The sequence below is a fragment of the Cherax quadricarinatus genome, chromosome 1 (genome assembly GCF_038502225.1).
Source record: "Cherax quadricarinatus isolate ZL_2023a chromosome 1, ASM3850222v1, whole genome shotgun sequence".
NCBI classification, from domain to species: domain Eukaryota; kingdom Metazoa; phylum Arthropoda; class Malacostraca; order Decapoda; family Parastacidae; genus Cherax; species Cherax quadricarinatus.
The window spans coordinates 40,534,042-40,549,139 of record NC_091292.1 but is presented as its reverse complement, the minus strand read 5'-3'; positions in this window follow the sequence as shown (position 1 = coordinate 40,549,139).

The following is a 15,098-nucleotide window of genomic DNA, read 5'->3' as shown; positions in this document are numbered from 1 at the left end:
CCAAAGCATTAATGAGGTTTTTCTTCCTGGTTGTATTACCACGAGAGATTCAGTCGGATCAGGGTTCCAACTTCACTTTTAAGATCTTCAGAGAAGCATTATCCCACCTAGGAATAATGTCTGTACTTTCAACCAGTTATCACCCACAGTCACATTTTTCTGTTCGCTATGAGAGAAAGTGAGCAAGAAAGTCTCGGGTTTAGTCCGTTTAAATTAGTTTTCGGATACCAGGTGCATTGTCCTTTCGCTGTGTTGAAAGACGTGTGGACAGGAAAATCAAATCCATCATTGAGCACATCACCTTCATCAATGCAAAAGCATTTGAAAGCTACTAGAGAGCTGGCTTCAAATAACCTAGTTTCAGCCCAGGCTAGAATGAAGCAACAGTATGACAAACATGGTGTCTCTCGATCTTATGAAGCAGGAGATAAGGTGATGGCTCAGAAATTAGTACCAGGTCATACTCTACAAGCCAGGTATGATGGTCCCCTGGAAGTAGTGGGAAAAGCTTAGTGACGTGAATTATTTAATACGTACACATGGGAAGAGGAAATCAAATCCTGTGTACCACGTCAACTAACTCAAGGCATACTACGTTAGACACTTACCTATCTCATCGGTACATCCTATGACAGAGTAAGAACACGACAAATACCTAACGTTTCTAGAGGTATAGAGGTGCGTTTAGAAAATTCTGTGACGCTCCAATCACTAGACAATTTTCTTGGTAATCTTGAGGTTGATTAAGCTGGTGATATTAGAAGCATGATTTTGCAGTACCTTGAATTGTTCAGTGATGTTCCTAAATGTTGTACTCTGGGAGTTCACGATGTTGATGTACAGGGTGCATCACCAATTAAGCAGTCGCCTTACAGGATGAGTCCAACGAAACATAAAGCTCTGAGAGAAGAAGCCGACTTTCTGCTATCTCATGGACTAATTGAGCAGAGTAAAAGTCCATGGGCATCTCCTTGCATTTTAGTACCCAAACTTGACGGTAGCTTCAGGATATGCAATGATTATCATAAAGTGACCTCCGTTGCTGTGCCAGATGGATACCCCCTACCTCGCATTGATGACCTTATTGATCGTGTGTCAAGAGCCCAGTATGTCAGCCCTTTAGATCTCTTACGAAGATATCAAGTCTGGCTTACTGAACATGCTCAAGAAATATCTGCCTTCAGTGTTCAGGATGGATTGTTCAACTATTTCGTCACTCAGTTTGGCTCATGTAATACTGCTTCGTCCTTCCAATGTCCGATGAATGAGTTGACCCACAACTTAGACGGCGTGGAAGCATACCTTGACGACTTAGTGGTAAAACACTTGACACTTCTCAGAGCATTGTTTGAAAGACTGGCGCATTATAACTTCACAGTTAACTTGGCTAAGTGTAGTTTTGGTCAAGCCAAGATTACTTATCTAGGGTTTTGTATAGGCCAAGGCGAGTTTACTCCTATTGATGCCAAGGTTCGTGCTATTTCGGAATTTCCAGTGCCACAAGACAGGAAAAGAGTACAAAGGTTTCTGGGCATGGCAGAATATTGTCGCAGATTCTGTCCTAACTTTTCTCAAGTCGCTGCTCCTCTCACTGAGCTCACTAGTAGCAAAGTTTGAGTGGTCTCATGAATGCTTTTGCTTTTGCTAGGCTGAAGAGCTTGCTCTCCTCTGCTCCTGTCTTGTGGAGTCCCAACTTCAACGTACCTTTGTTCTTACACATAGATGCGAGTGGTTATGCAGTGGTGCTGTGCTTCTACAAGTCTTCATCCACTGACATATTCTATCCTATATATTACTATTCATCGAAATTCAAACATCACCAGAGAAACTATGCCACGATAGAGAAAGAGGCATTGGCACTTGTGGTGTCGTTAGAGCATATCGATGTGTATATGGCCAATTCCCAGGGCAAGATTACGGTTTTCTGACACCACAATCCTTTCACCTACATTAACTCAATGAAGTCTAAAAATGCTAGGATCATGAGCTGGGCTCTCATACTTCAATAGTATAAATCATATTAGTAGTCGTTATAATGTAATTGCTATGTTCTGTCACGTCCTTGATTGCAATTGATACATTAGAATTAATGTAATTTTGTGCCCAAATACTTGCTTGTTACTTGCTGCTTTGATTAAATTCAGTAGAGTAACTTAATCTGCCCAGCCCATGTAAAATATATTTACTCATGTTTAATAATTCTCTTTTTGTATATAAATTGTAGTGGTGATACTTGTGTTCGTGAGTGTAGGAGAGAGATGGAGACAGAAGCTGAGTGTTGAGCTTAGGTGTTGTGCAGGTGATGCTGTGAGTGCAGCGGTACACAGACCCAACGCCACGCACCCCACTATACACCTTAATTAAGGCCACTCAAGTTTTCCTATTCACAGTTAATGGAGTGGCAGATGTCCTAACTGCCAAACATTCCACTACCACTGTTAGTGGAATGTCATCTCCACCAATCACACAAGACTGCTGTTCTGTTGTGCCGTCTCTACCACTACTCTGGAGCCTTATGAAGCCATGCTCTTCTCAGCTATGTTGTCTCTACGTGTATGCAGATAGGCTGGTGTGCTGCCCTTGTACACGGGACACATGTTATTATAGTGAATGTCACTGATCAATATTAGAGGTGCATGGCACATGAGTGACTCCTACCCATTGTGATATCACAACTCCTAGTTCGACCATTTGTTGTGCTGGGGGGTGTTGTGCCTCCTGAAAGGGACACAATGTATATAATGTATATTTGATGTATATTATCTTTCATATAATTTTATATTGCTGATAATTTCATTAATAGCTAAAATGAAAATATCTTGTTTTATTCTGTTATTTGACTTAACTATGTCATTATGTAGGATGTAACATTTACACTTCAATGTGCTCAATAATCGAGAGTTGCGGTTGGTTGTCCACATTGGTAAACTGCTTAGCTAACTATCAGCTCGCTTGTTTACCTGCCAGCGTCTAAGCAGTATCACGGGAGAGTCATGCGATATCACCTGATGTGAGGCCAGCAGTCGAGTAATCGCTCTCTCTCCATAGCTGGTTATCGCTCGACAAGCACCGCTCTCTCCATCTGCTCCTAGTCCTGGCAGCATCTCTCTCGTCTGTCTGTTCATTATTTAGACTCTGGTTTTGATAGAGCTAAAGCTTCTGACCTATTTTGTGTGGCATCTCTGCATAGTCGTAGTTGGGTATTTGGTTATGCTGAACTAAGATTAATTATTAACGGAGTTGTATGAATTTCATGGAGGATCTGCTGATGGTCGTTATTTTGTCTCCTTGTTCCTGACTTCGTGCTGCTACTCTATACATTATTATTGTTCGGCGAATCGTTCATCACATTGTTCAAGCAAGCTGTTTTGATTACCTTGTTCGTTAAGAATATAAATTATTTGAGGAAGTTTAGTCAGTCACTGTTTCTGTCTAAGTCGAGTCTAGTTTTACTGAGACATAACTAACAACTTTGAGCACACACACATTCTCACACACACACTTGTATGTATCGGCATTATTTTTGTAATTGATAACAACGTATCAGTCGGAACTTAAGTCATACTGATATGAAATGTGCCTATAATATTATATGTACATTTTAACTTTGCATTACAAGAGAAGTGTATGAACTTACATCCTAAATTATATCAAATTCATTTACTTTGATTTTGTCCACATAGACAACTTTGTTAATAAACTTCTCCATTTTTATTTCGTTAGTTAGTATTCTATAAGTTGCAATCCTAAAGCACTTTTTAAATTTATTATAATTTTAAAGAATAACTGGACCAGAATACTTTCTGACACTGTTACAACACCAGATACTAGAGGGACCTATAAGTTGACCTTGTTGTATTCTCTGGAGATGTCTATACTTTATAGATATAGCATTTTGTAACATGGGGGAAAAAATGTTATTAGAAGACAGGAGAAGTGACGAGCCACTTAAGGTGCATCTGTATTGTTTACAAATAATATTTTCAAGTTTAGGTTTATTTACACTACCTATGTATGTATTATGTAAATGTCTTTATCAGGTTACTGTAATCTATACTTTTTACTTTCCTTAAACGAGATTATTTTACATTATAAAGACCACGAGGAGATTTAACTTCGTAACTGCCCTGTTGGTCTAGTAGAAATTATATGTACATGTATCAGTCGCTGCGATATCCCAGGGAGGTATCCCAGTATTCCATAACCCAGTCCACTGTACCTCAGTGATCCCAGGGAGGTATCCCAGTATTCTATAACCCAGTCCACTGTACCTCAGTGATCCCAGGGAGGTATCCCAGTATTCCATAACCCAGTCCACTGTACCTCAGAGATCCCAGGGAGGTATCCCAGTATTCTATAACCCAGTCCACTGTACCTCAGTGATCCCAGGGAGGTATCCCAGTATTCCATAACCCAGTCCACTGTACCTCAGTGATCCCAGGGAGGTATCCCAGTATTCTATAACCCAGTCCACTGTACCTCAGTGATCCCAGGGAGGTATCCCAGTATTCCATAACCTAGTCCACTGTACCTCAGAGATCCCAGGGAGGTATCCCAGTATTCTATAACCCAGTCCACTGTACCTCAGTGATCCCAGGGAGGTATCCCAGTATTCCATAACCCAGTCCACTGTACCTCAGTGATCCCAGGGAGGTATCCCAGTATTCTATAACCCAGTCCACTGTACCTCAGTGATCTCAGGGAGGTATCCCAGTATTCCATAACCCAGTCCACTGTACCTCAGAGATCCCAGGGAGGTATCCCAGTATTCTATAACCCAGTCCACTGTACCTCAGTGATCCCCGGGAGGTATCCCAGTATTCCATATCCCAGTCCACTGTACCTCAGTGATCCCAGGGAGGTATCCCAGTATTCCATAACCCAGTCCACTGTACCTCAGTGATCCCAGGGAGGTATCCCAGTATTCCATAACCCAGTCCACTGTACCTCAGTGATCCCAGGAAGGTATCCCAGTATTCTATAACCCAGTCCACTGTACCTCAGTGATCCCAGGAAGGTATCCCAGTATTCCATAACCCAGTCCACTGTACCTCAGTGATCCCAGGGAGGTATCCCAGCATTCCATAACCCAGTCCACTGTACCTCAGTGATCCCAGGGAGGTATCCCAGTATTCCATAACCCAGTCCACTGTACCTCAGTGATCCCAGGAAGGTATCCCAATATTCTATAACCCAGTCCACTGTACCTCAGTGAACCCAGGGAGGAATCCCAGAATTCCATAACCCAGTCCACTGTACCTCAGTGATCCCAGGGAGGTATCCCAGTATTCCATAACCCAGTCCACTGTATCTCAGTGATCCCAGGGAGGTATCCCAGAATTCCATAACCCAGTCCATTGTACCTCAGTGATCCCAGGGAGGTATCCCAGAATTCCATAACCCATTCCACTGTACCTCAGTGATCCCAGGGAGGTATCCCAGAATTCCATAACCCATTCCACTGTACCTCAACGCAGGTAACGGGAATAGCGCAGAGTGCGGCATCGGTTGCCAACGCAGCTAAATATCAGCGTTGAAGATATGAAGGGAATCAGAAGAGACATTAACAAGTTTTCATATAGAAATTAATTTTAAAATTTCTTGAAAATATTAGTAAATTAGGATATACACGACCCTAATGTAATGCAAACCTTCCAAAGAGAATAATATCCTAATATAACCAGGAACATAAAACTTGAAGTTGCCCAGAAGCTGCATTATCAGGTCACTGTGAGACCTGAGAGACACAGTTGCATAATCACATCACTGTGATACCTGGGAGACACAGCTGTATTATCAGGTCACTGTGATACCTCGCAGACACAGTTGTATTATCAGGTCACTGTGATACCTGCCAGACACCGTTGTTTCATCAGATCACTGTGATACCTGGGAGACACAGTTGTATTATCAGGTCACTGTGATACGTGGGAGATACAGTTGTTTTATCAGATAACTGTGATACCTGGGAGACACAGTTGTATTATCAGGTCACTGATACGTGGGAGACACAGTTGTATTACCAGGTCAGAGTGGTACCTGGGAGACACAGTTGTATTACCAGGTCACTGTGGTACCTAGGAGACACAGTTGTATTATCAGGTCACTGTGAAACCTGGGAGACACAGTTATATTATCAGGTAACTGTGATACCAGGGAGACACAGTTGTATTATCAGGTCACTGTGATACCTGGGAGACATAGTTGTATTATCAGGTCTCTGTGATACTTAGGAGACACAGATGTATTATCAGGTCACTGTGATACCTGGGAGACACAGTTGTATTATCAGGTCACTGTGATGCATGGGAGACACAGCCGCATTATCAGGTCACAGTGAAACCTGGGAGACATAGTTGCATTATCAGGTCACAGTGATACCTGGGAGACAGAGTTGTATTATCAGGTCACTGTGATACATTTGAGACACAACTGTATTATCAGGTCACAGTGATACCTCGAAGACACAGCTGTATTACCAGGTCACTGTGGTACCTGGGAGACACAGTTGTATTATCAGGTCACTGTGATACCTGGGAGACACAGTTATATTATCAGGTAACTGTGATACCAGGGAGACAGTTGTATTATCAGGTCACTGTGATACCTGGGAGACATAGTTGTATTATCAGGTCACTGTGATACCTAGAAGAAGCAGTTGTAATATCAGGTCACAGTGAAACCTGGGAGACATAGTTGCATTATCAGGTCACAGTGATACCTGGGAGACAGAGTTGTATTATCAGGTCACTGTGATACATTTGAGACACAGCTGTATTATCAGGTCACAGTGATACCTCGAAGACACAGTTGTATAATCACGTCACTGTGATACCTGGGAGACACAGCTGTATTACCAGGTCACTGTGGTACCTAGGAGACTCAGTTGTATTACCAGGTCACTGTGATACCTAGGAGACACAGTTGTATTATCAGGTCACTGTGATACCTGGGAGACACAGTTATATTATCAGGTCACTTTGATACCTGGTAGACACAGTTGCTTTATCAGATCACTGTGATATCTGGGAGACACAGTTGTATTATCAGGTCGCTGTGATACCTGGGAGACACAGCTGTATTATCAGGTCACTGTGATACGTGGGAGACACAGTTGTATTATCAGATCACAGTGATACCTCGAAGACACAGTTGTATTATCACGTCACTGTGATACCTGGGAGACACAGCTGTATTATCAGGTCACTTTGATACCTGGTAGACACAGTTGCTTTATCAGATCACTGTGATATCTGGGAGACACAGTTGTATTATCAGGTCGCTGTGATACCTGGGAGACACAGCTGTATTATCAGGTCACTGTGATACGTGGGAGACACAGTTGTATTATCAGATCACAGTGATACCTCGAAGACACAGTTGTATTATCACGTCACCGTGATGCATGGGAGACACAGTCGCATTATCAGGTCACAGTGAAACCTGGGAGACATAGTTGCATTTTCAGGTCACAGTGATACCTGGGAGACAGAGTTGTATTATCAGATCACAGTGATACCTCGAAGACACAGTTGTATTATCACGTCACTGTGATACCTGGGAGACACAGCTGTATTATCAGGTCACTTTGATACCTGGTAGACACAGTTGCTTTATCAGATCACTGTGATATCTGGGAGACACAGTTGTATTATCAGGTCGCTGTGATACCTGGGAGACACAGCTGTATTATCAGGTCACTGTGATACGTGGGAGACACAGTTGTATTATCCGGTCACAGTGGTACCTGGGAGACACAGTTGTGTTACCAGGTCTCTGTGATACCTGGGAGACACAGTTATATTATCAGGTAACCGTGATACCTGGGAGACAGAGTTGTATTATCAGGGCACTGTGATACCTGGGAGACACAGTTGTATTATCAGGTCACTCTGATACCTGGGAGACAGTTGTATTATCAGGTCACTAAGATACCTGGGAGACACAGCTTAATTATCAGGTCACAGTGATACCTGGAAGACACAGTTGCATTATCAGGTCACTGTGATACGTGGATAACACTGCTGTATTATCAGGTCACAGTGATACCTGGGATACAGAGTTGTATTATCAGGTCACTTTGATACCTTTGAGACACAGCTGTATTATCAGGTCACAGTGATACCTCAAAGACACAGTTGTATTATCACGTCACTGTGATACCTGGGAGACACAGCTGTATTATCAGGTCACTGTGATACCTGGTAGACACAGTTGCTTTATAAGATCAATGTGATACCTGTGAGACACAGTTGTATTATCAGGTCGCTGTGATACCTGGGAGACACAGCTGTATTACCAGGTCACTGTGATACGTGGGAGACACAGTTGTATTATCCGGTCACAGTGGTACCTGGGAGACACAGTTGTATTACCAGGTCACTGTGATACCTGGGAGACACAGTTATATTATCAGGTAACCGTGATACCTGGGAGACAGAGCTGTATTATCAGGCCACTGTGATACCTGGGAGACACAGTTGTATTATCAGGTCACTCTGATACCTGGGAGACACAGTTGTATTATCAGGTCACTAAGATACCTGGGAGACACAGCTGTATTATCAGGTCACTGTGATACCTGGAAGACACAGTTGCATTATCAGGTCACTGTGATACGTGGATAACACTGATGTATTATCAGGTCACAGTGATACCTGGGAGACACAGTTGTAGCATCAGGTCACTAAGATACCTGGGAGACACAGTTGCATTATCAGGTCACTGTGATACCTGGGAGACACAGTTGTATTATCAGGTCACTGAATACCTGGAAGACACAATTGTATTATCAGGACATCGTGATACCTGGGACACACAGTTATGTCATCAGGTCAGTCTGATACCCAGGAGACACAGTTGTATTATCAGGTCAATGTGATAACGGGGAGACACAGCTGCATTATCAGGTCACTGTGATGCCTGGGAGACAAAGCTGTATTATCAGGTCACTGTGATACTTGGGAGACACAGTTGTATTATCAGCTCACTGTGATACCTGGGAGACACAGTTGTATTATCAGGTCACTGTGATACCTGGGAGACACAGCTGTATTATCAGGTCACTGTGATACCTGGGAGACAGTTCTATTATCAGGTAACTGTGATACCTGGGAGACACAGTTGTATCAGGTCACTGTTATGCATAGGAGACACAATTGTATTATCAGGTCACTGTGATACCTGGAAGACGCAGGTGCATTACCAGGTCACTGTGATACCTAGGAGACACAGTTGTATTCTTAGGTCACTGTGATGCCTGGGAGACACAGTTGTATTATCAAGTCACTGTGATACCTGAGAGACACAGTTGTATTATCAGGTCAGTGAGATACCTGGAGGCACAGTTGTATTATCAGGTCACTGTGATACCTGGGAGACACAGTTGTATTAGCAGGTCACTGTGATACCTGGGAGACACAGTTGTATTATCAGGTCACTGTGATATCTGGGAGACACAGCCGTATTATCAGGTCACAGTGATACCTAGAAGAAGCAGTTGTAATATCAGGTCACAGTGATACCTGGGAGACACAGTTGTATTGTCAGGCCACTGTTATACCTGGGAGACAGAGTTGTATTTTCAGGTCACTGTGATACATGGAAGACAGAGTTGTATTATCAGGTCACAGTGATATCTGGAAGACACAGTTGTAATATCAGGTCACTGTGATACCTGGAAGACACAGTTGTATTATCAGGTCACTGTGTTTCCTGGGAAACACAAAAGTATTACCAAGTCTCTCTGATACCTGGGAGACACTGTTGTATTATCAGGTCACTGTAATACCTGGGAGACACAGTTGTATTATCAGGTCACAGCAATACCTGAGAGACACAGTTGTATTATCAGGTCACTGTGATATCGGGAGACACAGTTGTATTATCAGGTCACTGTGATACCTGGGAGACACAGTTGTATTATCAGGTCACTGTGATACCTAGGAAACACAGTTGTATTATCAGGTCTCTGTGATACATGAGAGAGACAGTTGTATTATCAGGTCACTGTGATACCTGGAAGACTTAATTGTATTATCAGGTCACTGTGAAACCGGGGAGAGACAGTTGTATTATCAGGTCACTGTGATACCTGGGAGACACAATTGTATTATCAGGTCATTGTGATACCTTGGAGACACAGTTGCTTTATCAGGTCACTGAGATATTTGAGAGACACAGTTGTATTATCAGGTCACGGTGATACCTGGAAGATACAGTTGTATTATCTGGTCACTGTTATACCTGGAAGACACAATTGTATTATCAGGTCACTGTGATACCTGGGAGACACAGTTATATTATCAGGTAACTGTGATACCTGGGAGACAGAGTTGTATTATCAGGTCACTGTGATACCTGGGAGACACAGTTGTATTGTCAAGTCACTGTGATACCTGGGAAACACAGTTGTATTATCAGGACACTGAGATACCTGGGAGACACACTAGCATTATCAGGTCACTGTGATGCATGGGAGACCCAGTTGTATTATCAGGTCACTTTGATACCTGGAAGACACAGCTCTATTATCAGGTCACAGTGATACCTGGAAGACACAGTTTTATTATCAGGTCACTGTGATACCTGGGAGACACAGTTGTATTATCAGGTCACTGTGATACCTGGGAGACAGCCGTATTATCAGGTATCAGTGATACCTGGAAGAAGCGGTTGTATTATCAGGTCACAGTGATACATGGGAGACACAGTTGTATTTTCAGGTCACTGTGTTACCTGGGAGACACAGTAGTATAACCAAGTCTCTCTAATACCTGGGGGACACAGTTGTATTATCAGGTCACTGTGATAACTGGGAGACACAGTTGTATTAACAGGTCACAGCGATACCTGGGAGACACAGTTGCATTATCAGGTCACTGTGATATCGGCAGACACAGTTGTATTATCAGGTCACTGTGATACCTGGGAGACACAGTTGTATTATCAGGTCACTGTGATACCTAGGAGACACAGTTGTATTATCAGATCTCTGTGATACCTGAGAGACACAGTTGTATTATCAGGTCACTGTGATACCTGAGAGACACAGTTGTATTATCAGGTCACTGTGATACCTGGAAGACTCAATTGCAACATCAGGTCACTGTGAAACCGGGGAGACACAGTTGTATTATCAGGTCACTGTTATACCAGGGAGACACACTTGTATTATCAGGTCATTGTGATACCTTTGAGACACAGTTGTATTATCAGGTCACGGTGATACCTGGAAGACACAGTTGTATTATCTGGTCACTGTTATACCTGGAAGACACAATTGTATTGTCAGGTCACTGTGATACCTGGGAGACACAGTTATATTATCAGGTAACTGTGATACCTGGGAGACACAGTTGTATTATCAGGTCACTGTGATACCTGGGAGACACAGTTGTATTGTCAGGTCACTGTGATACCTGGGAAACACAGTTGTATTATCAGGACACTGAGATACCTGGGAGACACACTAGCATTATCAGGTCACTGTGATGCATGGGAGACCCAGTTGTATTATCAGGTCACTTTGATACCTGGAAGACACAGCTCTATTATCAGGTCACAGTGATACCTGGAAGACACAGTTGTATTATCAGGTCACTGTGATACCTGGGAGACACAGTTGTATTATCAGGTCACTGTGATACCTGGGAGACAGCCGTATTATCAGGTATCAGTGATACATGGAAGAAGCGGTTGTATTATCAGGTCACAGTGATACATGGGAGACACAGTTGTATTTTCAGGTCACTGTGTTACCTGGGAGACACAGTAGTATAACCAAGTCTCTCTAATACCTGGGGGACACAGTTGTATTATCAGGTCACTGTGATAACTGGGAGACACAGTTGTATTAACAGGTCACAGCGATACCTGGGAGACACAGTTGCATTATCAGGTCACTGTGATATCGGCAGACACAGTTGTATTATCAGGTCACTGTGATACCTGGGAGACACAGTAGTATTATCAGGTCACTGTGATACCTAGGAGACACAGTTGTATTATCAGATCTCTGTGATACCTGAGAGACACAGTTGTATTATCAGGTCACTGTGATACCTGAGAGACACAGTTGTATTATCAGGTCACTGTGATACCTGGAAGACTCAATTGCAACATCAGGTCACTGTGAAACAGGGGAGACACAGTTGTATTATCAGGTCACTGTTATACCAGGGAGACACACTTGTATTATCAGGTCATTGTGATACCTTTGAGACACAGTTGTATTATCAGGTCACGGTGATACCTGGAAGACACAGTTGTATTAATAGGCCACTGTGATACCTGGAAGACACAGTTGTAATATCAGGTCACGGTGATACCTGGAAGACACAGTTGTATTATAAGGTGACTGTGATACGTGAGAGACACAGTTGTATTATCAGGTCACAATGATACCTGGGAGACACAGTTGTATTATCAGGTCACAGCGATACCTGGGAGACACAGTTGTATTATCAGGTCACTGTGATGCCTGGAAGACTTAATTGTATTATCAGGTCACTGTGAAACCGGGGAGACACAATTGTATTATCAGGTCATTGTGATACCTTGGAGACACAGTTGCATTATCAGGTCACTGTGATACCTGGGAGACACAATTGTATTATCAGGTGATTGTGATACCTTGGAGACACAGTTGCATTATCAGGTCACTGTGATATCTGAGAGACACAGTTGTATTATCAGGTCACGGTGATACCTGGAAGATACAGTTGTATTATCTGGTCACTGTTATAACTGGGAGAAAAAGTTGTATTATCAGGTCACTGTGATACCTAGGAGACCCAGTTATATTATCAGGTAACTGTGATACCTGGGAGACACAGTTGTATTATCAGGTCACTGTGATACCTGGGAGACACAGTTGTATTATCAGGTCAGTGTGATACCTGGGAGAGACAGTTCTATTATCAGGTCACTAAGATACCTGGGAGACGCAGTAGCATTGTCAGGTCACTGTGATACCTGGGAGACACAGTTGTATTATCAGGTCACGGTAATACCTGGAAGATACAGTTGTATTATCTGGTCACTGTTATACCTGGGAGACAAAGTTGTATTATCAGGTCACTGTGATAACTAGGAGACCCAGTTATATTATCAGGTAACTGTGATACCTGGGAGACACAATTGTATTATCAGGTCACTGTTATACCTGGGAGACACAGTTGTATTATCAGGTCAGTGTGATACCTGGGAGACACAACTGTATTATCAGGTCACTGTGATGCCTGGGAAACAAAGCTGTATTATTAGGTCACTGATACCTGGGAGACACATTTGTATTATCAACTCACTGTGATACCTGGGAGACACAGTTGTTTTATCAGGTCACTGTTATACCTGGGAGACACAGGTGTATTATCAGGTCATTGAGATACCTATGAGACATATGTGTATTATCAGGTCACTGTGATACCTAGGAGACAGAGGTGTATTATCAGGTCACTGTGATACCTGGGAGACACAGTTGTATTATCAGGTCTCTGTGATACCTGGGAAACACAGTTGTATTATCAGGTCACTGTGATACCTGTGAGACACAGTTGTATTATCAGGTCACTGTGATACCTGGGAGACACAGTTGTTTTATCAGGTCACTGTGATGCATAGGAGACACAATTGTATTATCATGTCACTGTGATACCTGTGAGACACAGTTGTATTAACAGGTCACTCTGACACCTGGGAGACACAGTTGTATTATCAGGTCACTGTGATGCATAGGAGACACAATTGTATTATCATGTCACTGTGATACCTGTGAGACACAGGTGCACTACCAGGTCACTGTGATACCTGGGAGACACAGTTGAATTATAAGGTCACTGTGATGCCTGGGAGACGCAGTTGTATTATCAGGTCACTGTGATTCCTGAGAGACACAGTTGTATTATCAGGTCACTCTGATACCTGGGAGACACAGTTGTATTATCAGGTCACTCTGATACCTGGGAGACACAGTTGTATTATCAGGTCACTCAGATACCTGGGAGACACAGTTGTATTGTCAGGTCACTGTGATACATGGGAGACCCAGTTGTATTCTGAGGTCACTGTGATACATGGAAGACACAGTTGTATTATCAGGTCACAGTGATACCTGGAAGACAGAGTTGTAATATCAGGTCACTGAGTTACCTGGGAGACACATTAGTATTACCAAGTCTCTCTGATACCTGGGAGACACAGTTTTATTATCAGGTCACTGTGATACCTGGGAGACACAGTTGTATTATCAGGTCTCAGCGATATCTGGGAGACAGTTGTATTATCAGGTCACTGTGATATCGGGAGACACAGTCGTATTATAAAGTCACTGTGATACCTGGGAGACACAGTTGTATTATCAGGTGACTGTGTTACCTGGGAGACACAGTTGTATTACCAGGTCACTATGATACCTGGGAGACACAGTTGTATTATCAGGTCACAGCGATACCTGGGAGACACAGTTGTATTATCAGGTCACTTTGATATCTGGAGACACAGTTGCAATATCAGGTCACTGTGATACCTGGGAAACACAGTTGTATTATCAGGTCATTGTGATATTTGGGAGACACAGTTGTATTATCAGGTCACTGTGATACCTGGAAGACTTAATTGAATTATCAGGTCACTGTGAAACCGGGGAGAGACAGTTGTATTATCAGGTCACTGTGATTCCTGGGAGACACAGTTGTATTATCAGGTGACTGTGATACCTGGGAGACACAGTTGTATTATCAGGTCACTATGATACCTGGGAGACACAGTTGTATTATCAGGTCACAGCGATACCTGGGAGACACAGTTGTATTATCAGGTCACTGTGATGCCTGGAAGACTTAATTGTATTATCAGGTCACTGTGAAACCGGGGAGACACAATTGTATTATCAGGTCATTGTGATACCTTGGAGACACAGTTGCATTATCAGGTCACTGTGATACCTGGGAGACACAATTGTATTATCAGGTGATTGTGATACCTTGGAGACACAGTTGCATTATCAGGTCACTGTGATATCTGAGAGACACAGTTGTATTATCATGTCACGGTGATACCTGGAAGATACAGTTGTATTATCTGGTCACTGTTATACC